The following is a 13,901-nucleotide window of genomic DNA, read 5'->3' as shown; positions in this document are numbered from 1 at the left end:
CTCACTTCACTTTACTGTCTCCCTGTTCATAAGTTTCTACACCTGTGGGATAAAGCCCAGGAACACAGGGTTTTGAGCTGGATGGGACTTTTAAATGAATTTGCCTTACTTTTCCCTAAAGAGCTTTGCTTCTGTTAGGGGACGTACAACTTGTACACAGGTGTGTAAATAAAAAAAAATTGTAAAAGGTATTTTCATGAGGAAAGGAAAAAAAAATTGGGGAGAGGTTAAGCAAGCCAAGGGCATATCAGATGCAGGATGTGGCACCAGAGCTATGCTTTGAAGGAATACTTTCCTGATGACATAGTGCAATGATGAAGCAGGGCTACTAACAGCTGATCACAGAGACAGGAAAAGGAATATCCCCCTACAGGGCATAGCTAGTTGGTCAGTTCGACCAAAGAAACATGCTCATCTAATCCACTCAATTTAAAGATGTGGAAAGCAAAATCCAGAGAGTTTAAATAACTTGCCTAAGGTTACACAATTAGAAAGTGACAAAGGAAGGGTATGAATCCAGATGCCCTGACTCCAAACCATCCTTTCCTCTGACACATACAACCTCCATCAAGAAATGAGTTGTTTGATTCAGAAAGAAGGGATGATTGGCAAAAATGATACCCAAAGCTGTATTTATTATATTTCTAACATAATCTTTCTAAAGAATGACATGTAATGTTAATGAATTTTTGAGTGACTGGGCCTCAAGTGTTTGCCATGGTTTCTAAATCAGCAGCAAGCATGGGATATGTTTATAGGATTTAGAGCTCAGTCAAAATACTTTTTTTCAGGAGGCTTTGGATGGAAACCTTGGGACTTTTCCCAGCTATGATTATTTTATTTAATGACTAAAACGTGTTTTTTTGACTTGACGCAAATTAGCTTATGCTATTTTGCCACAATTAAATGTGTAAGGCCTGGAGATTATTCTTGTTTATTTTGAAAAAAAAAATGGCTGTGTTTGTTTATTCTTCATCTGAAGCTCAGGGGAAGCCGAATCCACATTTGAACAAGGCTTCCTAAGACATGGATGCAATTTGGTGGTGAGTTGGAAGTGACATTATTCTCATGACCTTTACCACTTTCACCTCCTACTCTGTGCATTCATCTCATCACAGAAGGTGGAAATGTTAAGCAATACAGTCAGTTATGTGTTAGAGATCTGAGAGAAGCACCCACCCTGGACTTTTTTTTCTTTTCTAAAATCTAAAAATGGCAAAGGGAAAATGAGCTGACTTAAAAGTTTACAACAGATGTCAACATCACAAAGTAACACAAAAGCTAGCTAACCTGCTGTGAGATAGCTAATGCCAGTAATTTACTGGAAAGGGGCTTCTATGGGGCCTGAGAATCCTGATGTCCAGGAGAAAGTAGAAGCCAGAAGTAGATATTTTTATCCATCACCACTGAGGCATCTGTATGAATTAACTTGGATTCAGTCATTTTGATATTTCAAAAATATCTTCGGGTGAGCAAAAAAAAAATCAGAGTCAGAGCTGAAAGGGACAGTAGAGTTCATCTACTCCAACCCCTTCAACTTACAGATGAAGAACCTGAGACCCAAGGTCACACACATAATAAGTAATAGTGGCTGGAATTTTATTTTAGATCCTCTGACTTAAGTAACCCAATACTCTTTCCATGAAACCATGTTATCACATACTTAAAATATCTACAGTGGAGGTAGAGAGATACCATGGTGTGGGGTATAGAAGACTCGTCTTTGAGTCATGTGGACTTGAATTTAATCCCTCTCTCTGGTATGTATTAGCTTTGTAGTATCAGGAAAGCCATTTAAACTCTCAGTACCTCAAGTACAGATCGGTGCTATTCTAAAAATGAATTGTTAAATACATACATATATTTGTGCACACATATGTGTATATACAATTTTTACCTCAATACTGTGTCAGTTATCTGTGGTAGATAAAGTTATAGCTATCAAATATGCATAAAATATAAAACCTGGAAGGGTTGACTGGCATGCTAGAATAGAGAATTAGGATTCAAAAACATCATGCCGAATTGGAATGTTGGACTGAATCAGTAGAGATGAAAATTAATGTGGATAAATATAAAATTTTATACTTGGGCCAAGAAATCAATTTTACATTTACAGAATGGGATGCGGGAGGAGAGGGTGTTAGATAACAGGTTTTTGTTTTTGTTTTCTTTTGTTTGTTTCTTTACCCGACCTATTGCTTTTACTGGACAGAGTTCAATATAATTCAACATGTGATAAAGTAGCCAAAAAAGTGAATTTGTTCTTTATCAGCATAGAGAGATATGGTATTGAAAATAAAGGAGGTTATAGCCTCCCTATACCCTGTTCTGTTAGGATTACATCTGGGATACTGTGTTAAGTTGCAGACACAATGGTTAAGGAAAGCTATTTGTTAGATGAAGAACATTCAAAGAAGGGTGATCAAGATAGCAAAGGATCTCATGAAAAGGGCTTAGCAGACACAGTTCCTGGATGACAATAGACACTTAATAAATGCTTTTTTCCCTTCCCTTCCCCCTCAACTGCTCAGAAGTTGTGTCCTGCTTAATCTTATGTGTGCTAATATGTGCATTTATTTGTTTGTTGGTCTTAGCATCAACAACGCTCAGAAATGAACTTGTGTTTATCACCAGACTCACTATTGCATATAATTAGTACACTAAAGGAAAGGAAGAGCTTATATCAATGAGGAAAAATCTCTAACAGAAATTTCAAAAAAAACCCAAATAATAATAAATATATAATTTGGAATTCTCTGTGAAAGATAAAAATAAATAAATAGTTAGACATAGCATGAAATAGAATTTTCCCATTATAAGGAAGAATGGTAACAGTGCCAGAAAAATTAAAAAATAGTATTGAATTAATAATATGATGTATTAATCTATATATAACATATTAATCTGAATAATTAAATACTTGCAAAAATGAGAAAAGCCACTAACCTTTTTAAGCAGAGATGGGAGAGATAGAGCATAGATCTCACAAAATAGCCTGATAGTTATTGGACTCCATAGAAAATGTGAATAAAGGTTTTTTTCCCGCATGTTTCAGGAAGTCATAGTAGGAAATTAACCAGAATTATTGAAATACACCAGTAGCTTGTATCCCATCAGAATCCCCAGGTCCTCAAAAAGGGACAAATTCCAGATTCAGCTCATTCAGACATATTGCTATCAAATTCCAAAACTATAGGATAGAGAGATGGATTTTCAAGTAGCCAAGAAGAAAAACAACACATTAAAAAAAACACCCTCTTATACAAACTGTACAGATTTTTTTAATGCAAGATGAGAAAGGAATATGAGATATTGTAAGTCAAGAGAAATTGGATCTCATTGCAAAATTATTAAGTCAGCTGAAATATTTTTCTAAGGTTAAAAAACCAATAATCTAACCTACCACAAGAATTCCAGGTATTCATATGGAAGTAGCTAATTGGGTAGAACCTTAAAAATTCATAATAATTGTGAATTAAAATCTTCTCTAAGGTAAACTCTAAATGAACTTTAAAACCAAGAATGACTAAGTGTTGACTCAATAAAAATTCTATATCCTAATTCAACAATGGGATTATTTAGGCCAATAACTTTTGCAAAGTAACCACATTAGTGTTTGTGGTTGAGGTGGTTTGGAGGTTAGATTTAATAATACACAGAATTGTTGGTATGATTAAATACAACTTCAGTATAATTGCCCTGGAAATGTAAGCATCAATGACCTTGGTTTGATTAACAAATACAATCTGATTTTTCTCGAATGAGAAGGCTTTGCTAAATTAATTGTCTCTAAAATTCCATGATTCTAAGCATAAGTTCGTTGTAGATTGGCAATACCTCAAAGCTCTGTACTTTTACCCCAGTGACAATCTGTCTACAAACTATTGGACAGTGAGCTAGACTTTGATTTCTAGAAAATTTCTAGAAAAGATCATTAAAGAAATGGTTGCCAAGCATCTATAAAGAATTGCCATGATTACATATGGCTTCATCAAAAACCAATCATGTCAGAATAACATAATTCCACCCCACCCCAACACACACACATCCACACACACACATCCACACACACACATCCACACACACTCTTTTTTTTTTTGACAGGACTTCTAACCTTTTTGATGAATAGAATGATATGGATATAGTTTAAATGGATTTTTAGCAACCTTTTGATAAAATTTCACATAATGATATTGAAGAGAGAAGAGGTGGATTTGGATGAGATGACAATACAGTTAGATGGATTTGGACCTAGATTTATGACCAATCTGAAAGAATAATTATTAATGGTTCACTATTATCCTTATAGGACATCTCCAATGTAGTATTCAGAAATCTATGTTTGTTCCTCTTCTGTTTAATACTTTTTTTCTATAACTTGGTTAAAGGCATAGATGCAATGTTCATATTTATAAATGAGAGCAATAGCTAAAAATCATATGAAAGAATTAGTCTTACATAATAGATTTGAAGTTTCATGATCAATCATATTTTTTGTTACTCTATGTTATGGAAATTTTATTTTATTCCATAAATTAAAAATAAAATAAATTTTAAAAAATTAAAAAAATAATTAGGATCCGGTATGATTTTGACAGGCTAGAACAAAGGTCAACAAACCATGGCTCATTGAACAAATCAGCACTCTTTTTGTTTTTGGATAGCCCAGTACATAATAAAATGAAATTCAATATGGGCACATGTAAAGTCTTATACTTGAATTACAAATCAATTTTACACATACAAGATTAAGGAGACATTATTATATAGCAGTTGCTCTGACAAAAAGTTCTGGGGGTTTTGGTGGACTACAGGATTAACATGAGTCAGCAGTGAGTTTTGGCAGCCAACGAAGCTAAAGAGCTCAAATGAATTACATTAAGAAATACAGAGGTTTCAGGGATATAGAGGCAATAGTTCTACTGTAATTTGGTTAGACTACTATGTTTTTTTCTGGGCATCGCAGTTTAAGAAAGACCTTGACAGTTGGAGAGTGTTGGAAACGCATCAACCAAGATGATGAAGAATCTTTATTTTGTGACACTATGTTTGGTGAAAGGAAAAAGGCATATTTATTCTGGAGAAGGGAAGACTAAGGGAGTACAAGATAGCTGTCTTCAAATATTTGAAGTAGCCCTTCAAAGCAACTAAAGGCTAAGGCTATAAAGAAAGGCAAGAGACAGTACCTGTCTTCAAGGAGCTCACAATCTACTGGGGTAAGATAGTACTTGAAAAGAAGCTGAAATGGAATTGGGGAGAGGCAGAAGGGTGTGGAACCATGGGGTCATGATGATGTCCTGCAAAGATTGGGAAATGATTAAATGGCTACCCTGGGTGAATGATCTGTGAGGAGCTATTAAATACCCATCCTCCTGCCTTTTCCAACCAAAGGGACAAGGAGCTCTGAGAGGTGTGTTTCAAAGCTGTTATGGTCTTTAAGGATGATGAGTTTCTAGTGGATTTGGACTTAATTCTATACGTCCCTATGTTTCAACAATTTGGCTACCTGCTACCATGGCTGTGTAAAACCAACGACAACCAGCACACAGAATGCTGCAAGCCCAGGTTCTTTTGATCTGCTTTACTAAGAAAAGCAATGTTAAGGGGTTAACAATCTTACTTTAATCTAACATACAAATATCATTCACTTAGTTCAGGGGGAAAAGCCAGTACCCTGAACTTCAGAGCAAACATAAACAAATTACAAACATACATTTATGAACAGACCAAATACAATTCTTAGTTGCCAAGGAACCATCAACACCTGAGTTCAGCCGGGAGCTCGACAAGGCTGGCCCAGAGTCACGTGCCACTCCTGCTGCAGCTCAGAGCTCCAAAAGAGAAAGCCAACCTCTGCATTTATATATCTTGTTCAGGGTCAAAGGTGAGTCACACATGCAACTCACCCACATGACCTAAAATTGTCACAAAAATGGGACTTAAACCCCCATGGTCTAAAAGCCTCTGATCTTACAAACATGTCACTCAAAGCCATGTAAACAAGGCTTTCCCTGGAGGCAAGGAGGTCATTAAGGACTCCTAATCTAATCAAAGAAATGAAGGCCAAACTCTTCAAGGGCACTTGGTTGAATAAGTGCTAAGAGCCCATCTTGATTCCCATTACACCCTAAAAAAAGTAGAACTACAAGGCAGCTAGGTGGCAAAGTGAGTTGAGCACCAGCCCTGGAGTCAGGAGGACCTGAGTTCAAATCTGGCCTCAGACACTTGACATACTTAGCTGTGTGACCTTGGGCAAGTCATTTAGCCCCAATTGCCCTGCCTCCCTCCCTCCAAAAAAAAAAAAAGAACTAGGAACATCAGCTAGAAGTTGTCAGGAGGTAAATTTAGGCTTGATAAAAGGAAAAATTCCCTATAGATTAGAACTGTGCACAAGTAGATTAGACTGCCTTCTGAGGCTGAGCTCTCTCTCCACTGAGGTCTTCAGGAAGAGGCTAGATGGCTACTTATCAACTGTGTTATAGTGAGAATTCCTTTCTGAGAATTCCTTTGGACTGCCTGACCAGCAAGGGTCCTTCCAATTCTCAAATTTTAGGATGCTGTAAAATCATTTGTGAAGACTAAGTATTGATACCAGATAAGCCATTTAATTTTACAATCCTAAACCAACTTTTCTTTTTAGTAACAGAATAGCATAAGACTGAAATTAATTTTTTTCAAATGTTATTAATTTTTAAAAATTTAATTGTTTTAAATGATAAATATTAATGGTGCACATATAATATGCAAGGCCCCATGTTAAGCATGGCTAGGGATACAAAGAAGCATTAGACTTGATCCTTGCTCTGGAAGGGCTTACAATTTAGTTGGAGTGATAACACATGCATGGCAAAACATGGGTTAAAAAATAAGACCTATCCAAAAAGGGAATGACTTATGTCAAGGGTTTGTGGGTTCCCTCTCCTTAGAAGTCTTAAAGAGGAGGCTGCATGGCCACTTTTGGGGTACATTACAGTGAAGATTCCTTCTTGTATGAGTTGTACTATGTGGCTGCTGAAAGTGAGGTCCCTTTCGTCTTTCAAATTCTGTGCTTCTGTAAAGACAGTATATGAGATTTTTCAAATGAGTGGCACAGATAATTAGTCTAAATTATGAGAAGATCATTTTAAGCAAGGACACTCAGGTAAGGCATCTTGGAAGAAGTGATATATGAAAGAAGGCTAATATTTAAATAGTTCCAAAGGAGAAAAAAGGGCATTCTAGGGCAATGGATTTGAAAAAAAAAAAGGTATAGTGTCAAGGAAAAAAATGTAAACTAAGTTGGATGTGTTTGTTGAGTGAGTAGGGGTTGGTGGAGGTAGACTATTTTGCAAGCCTCTGTATAGAAGGCCAGGGAGGAGACAAACCTAAAAAGGCAAATTAAACCCAGATTCTAGGAGGCCTTAAATGTCAGAGGAAGTTTAAACTTTAATATTCTTCCCGAAATCCTCTGGTCATACTCTCTGATTCATAGCTAGCCTGGAACCTAAGTTGCCTTGGGTGTTCTGTATGCCTTTGTCTCAATTCTGAAAGATATCTGGGAAAGGCTTTAAGATTTGTGAGTTGTTAAAATATAGGGAAACATGAACCCACAGCATGAAGGATAAACTCCCTTCCCTTGCCTTCAAATATCTGTTTAGAAATTCACATTCAAGTATTTTGCCAGGGGTTTAAAAAAATAGTTAAGGTATGAGGATAAAGTTGTGAAATAAGTTTAGTCAACTTCCCAGGTTAGGAGACTCTCCTCTGAGGTTAATGAAAGGGCAGAGACCAGGCCTTTAAGAATCTCCCCCAAAACATACTGAAACTTGAAATGTCCATGAAAGTGCTCTCCCCTGTTACCTATCTCCCTTTTCTAAAAGTCCTGACCTTCTCATCTCCCTTTATCTATGTCATTAATCTTCTAGGTTTTCCTCTGAAGCAAAGAAAGGACTTGTATAGGTAGAGGTCAGCCCCATGTGCCACCTGGGCCACAGAGCAGTACTCCTGAATGTGACTGGCAACACCAAGTCATGGGGAATCACTTACCACCCAGAGGTCATGAGGAGGAAAAAAAAAGAAAAGAAAGAGGATGTGAGTGTAGGAGAAGAGAGGAAAAAGAAAATGAGAGGAAACAAAAAAAGAAAGGGTATTTCTTTTTATAGAAAGGGGCAAAGAAAGCTACCAACAATTGTCTCTCCAGGTCCATAAATTGAACATTCCTGAACAATAGCTTGTTAAAATCCCGGAATTGGAATCCCTGCTTTCTTCCTGATTTCTCTTCTTTCATGGGAAAATTGTCTCTCCTCAACCACTGATTTCCTTTCATCCTCTGAATCACCATTTAGAGGAATCAGTCATAGCTACTTTATGTTGGTGAGGTCATGCTTGGTGACTGAACATATCTGAAGTCTTTTGAAGATAACTAATATGTGACTTCATTAGCTTGTTCCTTATTTTCTAGAGAAAAACATCACCCCCATTCTTGTGATTTGGAAAAAATGATGCTAAATTGATAAAGATATGTCACTCATCACACTATTGAATAATAGCCCAAAAGATGTCTGTCAATGATGTAAAGGAAAATTATCTCTATATGTACTAAGATCTCCAGGGCAGTACTTTCAGAGTATAAAAAAAAGAAACTTGGTGGGTGTTTATCATCTGGGGAAAGACCAAACTAGCTGAGCTATAAATGCTGAAATATATATGAATATAATGGAATATTATTGTGCCACAAGATAATGGGTACGAAGAATTCAGAGAAACAAGGGGAGGAACTTAGGTTCAAAATCTAAAAGAATATTCTTCACTATGGCTGCAATGATATAAATGATAACAATAAGAGAAGGCAGCTAGGTGGCACTGCCAGCCCTGGAATCAGGAGGACCTGAGTTTAACTCTAACCTTAGACACTCACTAGCTGTGTGACCTTAAGCAAGTCACTTCATCCTGTTTGCTTCAGTTTTCTCAACTGCAAAATGAGCTGGAAAAGGAAATGGTGAACCACTGCAACATCTTTGCCAACAAAAGCCCAAATGGGGTCACAGAGGGTCAGACACGACTGAAAAATTGAATAACAAGCAATAAGAAGATGCTAAACTCAATAATCATGCTCACTAGTTTGGATTCTATCTGGAATCAAATGGTCAATGTGTCTTAGCAAAGAATGCTGAATACATTGTCAGATGTGCTTTCTGTCTTGGTTGGTTTTACTTAACTGTTTTTTTTTTAGATGAGAAGGATTTCTGGGAAGAATAATCTTGGGAAGAAAAATATCTGTATAGCCAGAGATAATTGTGCTGTAAAATAAAAGGCAACAATAAAATAAATATTTAAAGAAATGAAATCTTTTTAAAAAATTAAAATTTTTAAAAGTACATTTTTTAATACAATGGACATTTTGCAACCAAATATCTTGGCCTTCATTTACTTATCTATAAAATAAAAAAGGTTGAGTTAGTTAAGGGGTTCTTAACTGAGTGTCTATGAAATTATTTTTAAAATATTTTGATAACTTGATTCCAGTGTAATAGTTGGGTTTCTTTGTAATCCTATATGTCTTATTTTATGTGGTTAAAATGTTGTTCTGAGAAGTGGTCCATAGGTTTCACTAGACTTCCAAAGGGGGGCCAGTACACACAAATAAACTAGTAAGTCCTGGTCTCTAAGGTCCCTTCTAGCTCTGAATTTATGATTCTCTATCTTCAAATCAAGAGTGAAGGTTTTTTTTTTTTTTTGAGAATTCACTTCCTTGGACTGTGAAATAGAAAGTCATGCAACAAATATCTAAGCAAAGCGAACTGGTGAGCTTTTTGTTTTACATGTGGCTCAGGGGTGGGGTAGGCTAGTAGAACTTGAAGACTTTATTCCAATCTCCACTGGCCAGGAATTCCACTTAAGCTAAACTTCCCTTTTAGCTTCTTTGGGGTTAACTATACACACACACACTGAGGGCTGTGGAGGGGGAGGGGGATGTAACTTCCCCCACCTCCCACCCCCCACACAGGAGCTCCCCACACATACACCTTTCCTTTGCTGTCATCTATCTGCTAACCAGCGGAGCCTTTGTTCTTCTGAGTGGGTGGGCTCCTCAGAAGGAGGTCATTAAGGCTTAATGACCTTTGCTTCCAAACCAACAGTAGGCTTTGCCTAGGCAGTCAGCCCAGGGGGTTGCTGCTCATTCCCCATCTGCAAATCCCCAGATAGAAGCCCAGAACTGCTCTATTTACGTGTGTGTTGAGTTCAGCTCTACTCACCATATTACTGAGAAAGGAAAGAATTATGAAAAAAAAAACCACTTCTCCAATAATCTGCTCTTTGTAAATGAGATGCCTACTTTAATAATTGTTGTATATTCCTAGTCATAACCTTACAAGTAAAAGACATGCAGAGTTTCCTCAGTCACTTTTTGAGATTGTTATTTTAGTCCACTTAAACTCTACAGGCATGAATTTATCACTATCATTTATATTGAAAATTTCCTTCTCTCCCCCTCCATATACTAGGACCACTTGTGCTATACCCAGATATAAAGTGCATGTGCATGTGTGTACGTGTGTGTGTGTGTGTGTGTGTGTGTGTGTGTGTGTGTGTGTGTTCGGGGTAGAGAGTGGGGAGGTGGAAACAGTCAAATACCTATTTTCAAATATTTTCCATCATCAACCAACAAACATTTATTAAACACTTTTGTTGTTGTTCAGTCATTTTCTATCACGTCCAACTCTCTGTGACCCCATTTTGGGTTTTCTTGGCAAAAAAATATGGGAGTGGTTTGCCATTTCCTTCTCCAGCTCATTTTACAAGAAACAGCATTAATTGACTTACCTGGGGTCACAGAGCTAGTAAGAGTATGAGGCTGGATTTGAACTCAGGTCTTTCTGATTCTAGACGTGGCATTCTATCCACAGTATCACCTAATTGCCCCTTATTGAACACTTCCACACTAGGCTAAGTGCTAGAGATAAAAAGGAAGGGAAAAAGACACACACACACACACACGCATATATACACACGCACACTGCATTTATATCCCCAATGCCTAGCACAATGCCTTTAACATTAATTAATGAATAGTTGTTGATTTATTTTTCCAGCTGATATCGCCTTCCCCCTCAAATTATTTTGTATTTAGTGTGTATACGTATATATGCATATGTATGTATGTACATAGATAGATAGAGTTCATTCTCAGCATCCAAGGTAGCTATGGTCTATAAAGTCATTGTGGACACTGAATTAGCTCCTGGGGATACATAGGATTAGGTCCTGGGAATCTTGGGTCCCAACATTTATTTTAGCACTTTCCAGAATGACCTCAGGTATACATTGGTAAATTCCTCTTCCTTTTTCTGGATGATGCACCATATTGTTAATTTTTAACACTGAACTCGTGGCCGACAGCACTATAATTCACACAAAATTTATCTAACATGTCAGGCAGCTAGGTAACTCTGAATAAGGCAATAATACCTACCTCTCAGGGTTGTTGTGAGGATCAAATGAGATACAAATTGTAAAAAAAAAAAAAAAACACCTGTTTAGCACAGTGTCTGGCACATAGTAAGTGCTTGACAAATGTTAATTATTATTATTAGTGTAATAATATACATTTAATCCATAAGGCACATCACAGACCTCTCCTGCTTAAGAACCCTAGGCAGCACTTAAGCACTATGTTTGGGGCCATTTTAAAGAGTGAAGGCATAGACAAAAAGCACAAAAATGAAAAAAAGTGGTACTAAATTGACTGCAAAAAAAGACACTTGTTTATACCGCAAAAACTAAAACAAGAAGGCAGATCTCTGCCTCAGCTGGAAATGTACACATCTGGGACTCAAATTTTTCACTGCTTTGCTGTAAAAGCATCATTAATATTGATTTTGGGATTACAAATAAATTTTAGCAAGTAGGAGAATTTACAAATAAAGATGCCCCAAATAATGAAGATCAATTTTATATATATATATATATTATATATATATATATCATATACATATATATGATCTGTCAATCTATACTTTCTAAAATCCATATACACTCAGTCTGTACACACATATTGTCTCTGCTCATAGAATAGACTATAGGCTCTTTGAAAGTAGGGAGTATAATTTAATTTTTGTTTTTATATTCCCAGTGCCTAGAACTTGCCTGGAATATGGTAGGTCCTTAACAAATGCCTACTGATTTATGGATTGATGGCTACTACCAATACTAATTAAGCACCAACTTAGATTTCAAAAAGAAGTATGTAAAAGATAGAAGCATGGTCAGGTATATCTGGGGCTAAAAATGCCTTATATCTAATAGACTTATATGAGAATGAAACACTCACTGGAACCAATCTGAATGAGCCAATATCGAATCTTAACCTCCTTCTGTAGGGTACAAAATATTCTGGTGCTATTTAAGCTATTAAAAAAAATCATGCTGCTTCTACACAATATCTGTGGTTTCTCTAGTGCTTTACTGATTTTATCTCATCTGGTTCTCATGACTACCTAAATATTATTATGTCCACTTTAAAGATTAATCTCAGTGAAATTAAGAGGGATTGTATAAAGTCTCATGGTGAGTAAGTATGTGATAACTGTAAAAAAAAGTGTAAAAAGGAATATTTCTGGGACCTTAGCACTCACAAGGGGCAGGTAGGTGGTACAGTGGTTGGAGTGCAGGGCCTGGAGTTGAGAAGACTCATCTTCAAATCTGGTTTCAGACATTTTCTAGCTGTGTCACCCTGGGTGAGTCACTTCATCCTGTTTGCCTCAGTTCCCTTGGCTGTAAAGTGAGCTGGAGAAGGAAATGGCAAACCACTCCAGTATCTTTGCCAAGAACACCCCAAATGGGGTCAGGAAGAGTCTCATATGAGTGAAACAACTAAACAACAAGAAGCACTCACAAAGTCATAGAAACTGGTTGTGTTGAATCTGACCCACCAAACCTTTTCATCCCATGCCATTTTGATTTATGACTTAATATTAGTTTTGTGGACTTGGACAATTATTAATTCCTTAAAATTAACATTACTGGATGTAAATCCCTGCGTTATCACTTTATAACTCAAAGTTTGCAGTTTTAAAATTCAGGTAGCCTTGCCTGACACCCAGTCATACTTTCCCTGCAATTTTGGTATTTCCCAATAGATGGCAGTAAATCTCCAGGTCCAAAGTATAGCTCTCATTGCTTTCCTTCTAATAACCTTGAACTGTTTTGATTTCTAGACCTTTTTAATTTCCCTAGCTTCACTTGGTCTTAAATCTCCCAATATCTTCCTTCATAGGGGCCAGTTATTACTCATGTAACATTGACAGACAACGGAAGTTCAAGATCAGAAGTCAATAAGTATTTATTACTCAATGTGTGCCAGTAACTGACCTAAGTGCAGAAGATACAACGAAATGGAAAAATACTCTGTGGCCTAAAGGAGCTCACATTGTAATGGAGGAGGGAGAGAGAACAACACGTAAAGAAGTATGGACATAAAAGATATATGTCTGATGAAGTCTTGCCAGTTTTAAAGATGCAGGCAGCCAATCAAGATGGCTACCCCTACCCACATAGTAGAGACAGTGGGTTCTATACCAGGCAAACTGAGAAGGCTGAAAAGCCTGACTTATACCTATATCCCTATTTCTTCCTCTTAGCTACCAAAAGAAGAATTACTTACTGAGAATGGAAAGCTCAAACATTTCATCTTCACTTTCTGCTGTAAGATCTTTTCCTTTCTAATTCACTGCAGTGGTGGGGCTGTTGGAAAGAGACAGAGGTGAATAGGGCTCTATTAAAGAGAGAAAGATGCTTCTTCTAACTCTTTTTTTCCCCTAAACAAATGCTGGTAATTTTCTACTATATCTTTATCAGAAGATCCCCACCCTTCTGCTATTTTTAAAAAATTAGGGTTACTAGCAAGATTTGACATAAAT

This window comes from Trichosurus vulpecula, chromosome 1 (genome assembly GCF_011100635.1).
Source record: "Trichosurus vulpecula isolate mTriVul1 chromosome 1, mTriVul1.pri, whole genome shotgun sequence".
Lineage (NCBI taxonomy): Eukaryota > Metazoa > Chordata > Mammalia > Diprotodontia > Phalangeridae > Trichosurus > Trichosurus vulpecula.
The sequence above is the reverse complement of the archived record's forward strand: the minus strand, read 5'-3'. Positions refer to the sequence as shown.